Genomic DNA, 4,398 nt, shown 5'->3' with positions numbered 1-4,398 from the left:
ATTTGTCGTTCTTCTCTTTTTTTTCTTTGTATAGAGAGAGAGAGAGAGAGAGAGAGAGAGAGAGAGAGAGAGAGAGAGAGAAAGGGAGAGAGAGTCCTTTCTGTGTACAAGAATTCCCCTGCTCCCTTTAAAAAATATCTTCTTTTCCCTTCCCCTAGCCATTTCATTGCCATCTTGTTTGAGCTTAGTCTCTTTCTGAGGTGTCACCCTAATGCCCCTTTCCCCTTTCCTACCTGCCCCCTACCTTTGTCTTCACATTTCTATGTTGTAAGTTGAAGCTTGTGATGTCTCCAAATGATTTGCCATTGGACTGTCATTTCAGACTCTCGAGTTGCATTCCTGTTCCTGAACATTGTCTCTTTTCTCTTTTCTCTTTTTTTCTGTGTTTGTGTTTGTGGGTGGTTAGTGGGTACTTTGGTGTGATTTGCTCCTTCTTTCTAATAAACATCTATCGTCCTCATCTTTCCTCTTTCTTTTTGTGTTTGTTACTCACTTGTAACACATCTGTTCTTCGGCACTTATATGACTTTATTGTGCTGCAAGTTCTGTATAAGTCTTACTATAACTAAACTTTTTTGGCGTTTTTCTCTTCTCTTGGTACTTGCTTAACTGTATGTTCTGAGAAAAGTGTAGTACAAGGGGACAGGTTTGCACAGATGTTCACACTAATTCTGACTCTCATAGTTACTGTCAGTTGATGCTCTTTGTTTTTAATTCTCGTCACACAAATTATCAACAAAATCTTCCTTATCTTGTCTCTTATGTCATCTTTTAGCAGTACATTATATATATATTTTTTTCATCTCTTGTCAACACGTCTTTCGTTCCTCCTTTTCAGTCCTTTCTTCCTTTTTCCTTGAAGGTTCTGATTATCCAGAATCTGATGCACCCTTCCCTTCTTGAACTTGCCCCCCCCTCCCCACCAGGACAGTACTACTGACTGATTACTACTGTCTTTAGGCCATTCCCAAAGGTGAGACATTAAGTTAACATGTTCTTATACACAATAGAATTGTAAATGGGCTAATTCATCAATGTCATGCTCATAACTGTGCCTGAACTGCATACGGGGAACTGCTGCTTTTTCTTTCCTAATCCTTACTATCGTCATTTCTCCTCTACTTCTTTTGTATGTTTGTCACTCTCATGTTACCCACTATTTCCGGGGTGCCTTGATAGTTGAAGCAGACTTTGTGCTGTTGAAGATAGAGAGGTGAGCAGAGTAAGTAAGTTTTTTTTTTTTTACTGACTTCTTTGCTGACGTTTTCCTGAATTCCTTTCTTCCTATTGTGCTGTGCGACATTATCCAAATGTCAATTGACATAATATGATGCCTTCAACAGAAATACCATTTAATGAGACTTGTACGGAGAATGCTGTATGCACTGAGAACTTTCATTGTGATGACCTCACTAGCAAGTGTTTATGCAATTCTTCACTGTACTATAATGACAGTCTGTGTGTGGAAAGTAAGTGTCATCTGTCTCCTTTCCGAGCCCCAGAGGACAATTTCTTGCCTGGGGTCTTTGCTTGTTCCCCGATTACATTGTTACAGCTTCCACTTGCTTCACCCGCGACCTAAATTGTGTCAATGGTGGTGTAAACACAGCAACATTAAATTTTTTTAATCACCCGCAACTTCCACATCTTTCCCATCCCTCTTCAAAACATGAATATGTTTATATTTTACTAAAGAAGTGGACGGAGCAGAGGAATGAGACATTAATTTAGTGTTTTCTAAAACAGAAGAATGCAAGACGCGATGAAATTGTATAAATATGTGCGTGCCTGTGTGTCTGTTTGTGTGTGTGTGGTGTGTGCGTGTGTGTGTGTGTGTGTGTGTGTGTGTGTGTGTGTGTGTGTGTGTGTGTGTGTGTGTGTGTGTGTTAATGTATGTGTGTGTGTACCTGTGTGTGTGTGTGTGTGTGTGTGTGTGTGTGTGTATGTGTGTGTGTATGCGTGCAGGCTATTGTAACTATGTTTAGCCGAGTCTATCTGTACTGTTTCTGTTATTACCCGGTACTGTCTTTTTGCCTTTCCCCAAGACTAAAATTTAATGATAGGTGTTGCATTGATGTGCTTCTCCTTGCTCAAACAGATGAGCCATTTTGCGTTCAAAATAGAAGGGAAGGGGATAATATATGGCAAATATCTTAATATCCCTCTGGAAAATAAATTATTACCTTATCTTATATTATTTTTAGGCCACCTTCAAACTTTCAGCAGAATTATCTACATAAAGATTTATTCACTTTTGATCTCAATGCTCCGTCCAATGACCGTAATAATGATATATTTTTTCCTTTGAACATTACGCTACCTCAAAATTACAAATTTCCATCTGACATTTTTGGCTGTTTTGAAACCAAATGTTCTGTCCGCTCTTTCAGAATAACAACATGATTCGGAGACATCATCAAGATATTGGAAGAATTGCATTTGAAAAAGCTTGACATGTTGTGAAACTCAATATCTTTAAAGTCATATTTCTCAAAACTAGGCACTGAGCAGATAGAACTTTGTAATTCTGGGCTAGCGATTATGAGAAGCACATTTGTATCTGTCCCTTCCATCTTTTACCAGCTAATGTGCACTTTCCCCCCTCAATTCTTCAGTGTCCAATTACAGTAACTGATGTTTCTTTGAACACATTGAGAAGCTAATCTATGTATCTATCTATCCCTTACATCTTTTAACTTTTTTATTTCTGTGAGTTTCATTGCTTTATTTTTTTGTGACACCTGATTATAGATCTAGCTTTTGTTGTAATGTTTAGAAAATGATGTGAACTATTTTTGTCTATATTGTTTACTATAGATAGTGCAGTTCACCTTGCGTCTATCGAAGTCTTTGGCTGCTGCTTTCATTTTGTTTAGTCTGAAGTTTTAGTGTAAGCAAAGTGAAACAGTCGTGATCATTTTGGATCATGTAGATATATGAGGGTTGTCAGAAAAGTGTGGTGAGAATGGTCACAGGATAATTTATTTTATATGGAGCTGAATAAATCATAACATTAAGTAGTTACGCCATTCAAAATTAGTGGATTTTTTCACTTTACATCTACAGATTGTATAGCTTAATTAATTGTTTCTACCTTTGACTTCGTCTGTATGAGGGTATCTTTGTTTGGTGGGACGTCACAGATACATGTTCTGTCATGTGACTGTTACTTTGGCAACAAGTAGTGTGTATTTATGCTTTGCCCTCTACTTTGTGTCTATAGATTGGTGAGAGAGCTATTACTTTTTCTGTTAGGATAGCCTTTGCGTTACTTTTTGGAGTGAGACCAACAACTTGACAGGACTTTGAAAGAAAAATTTACCAAGTTTTTATTATACTAATAATTTGTTAGTTTTCAGTTTAATAATTATTCTGTTTTTCTTTCAGCTGTAATGATATATATGTCTTAGTTAGAGTTAATTTCCCTCTGCCTTGCACTTTGTAGAAAACATGTTTTGATAAATTTTCATCATCATTCATCTTTTTTGTTTTGTTCTGACTATAGGTAGGTACAATATAGGCCAACCGCGTTATTTGTCAGCTGCCCATTTTAAATCACAAGTTTATGTGGGAAAGATAGTCTCATGTTTGTTGTATTATGTCCCAATTTTTAGATTACTAGTGTATGTGTGATAGATAATGAACAGTCTCATGTTTGTTGTGTGATGTCCCATTTATTTAGATTACACAAGAGTATGTGTGATAGATAATGAACTGTCTAGTGTGTTTCCTCCAAAATAGAAGTATTCACAAAATAAGATTCACACCTTTAACTCTTTTTATATCATGCTAGACTATAATGTGGATGTCTTTGTGGTGTTTTCTAGGCTTTGGGATGGTTTTTTTTAGAGTTTCTTGGGTGTGTTAACACTTTGACATGTTTCTATAACTGGTGAACTTCAGATCAGAGCTCCGGCCTCTGAAATAAAATTCTTACTTTTATGGGGCGTTTAACCGGTACTATATCAGAAAAATTAGATGTGATGAAACCATTTAGAAAACTTCCAAGTACATTTATCATGTGTATTCAAATGTCATAGAGACTATTTGTCTGTAACCATCAGGGGCGGTTGGTCAGATTTTTTTCAGCCTGACTGTTGACAGGAGATTTATTGCTGATCAGTGGCGGTGGGTGAACCTAGATTTGGGTGGGGCTTAGGTTTCTTCCACTTCTTTACCACCAAAGAACAAGCAATAAGAACAACACAGTGGTGATTTTTTTATACTCACGGCGAGCCACGGTATTTTGAAAACCATTCAAACGAGAAGAGTCACCTTTGTCTGCCATCTCTTTGTTCTACGTTTAATTCTTCTGGATGGTGTGGACGAAGCCGTTTCACCTCCAAATTTCTCTAATTAGTTTTTATTTGATTATTGTTAAATCTCAGCGGCACAAAC

The 4,398-nt window shown here is 37.1% G+C and overlaps 1 protein-coding gene across 1 annotated transcript in view; it reads left to right on the top strand.

Moving 5' to 3' along the window:
* The window catches only part of LOC106012142 (prion-like-(Q/N-rich) domain-bearing protein 25), a gene marked incomplete at its 5' end in the record, with an annotated part of 33,519 nt that overhangs the window by 13,524 nt on the left and 15,597 nt on the right, over positions 1-4,398 (top strand).

This window comes from Aplysia californica, unplaced genomic scaffold, assembly GCF_000002075.1.
Source record: "Aplysia californica isolate F4 #8 unplaced genomic scaffold, AplCal3.0 scaffold00273, whole genome shotgun sequence".
In the NCBI taxonomy this organism is placed as follows: domain Eukaryota; kingdom Metazoa; phylum Mollusca; class Gastropoda; order Aplysiida; family Aplysiidae; genus Aplysia; species Aplysia californica.
Note: the sequence above shows the minus strand (reverse complement) of the source record. Positions and strands in the feature narration are given on the sequence as shown.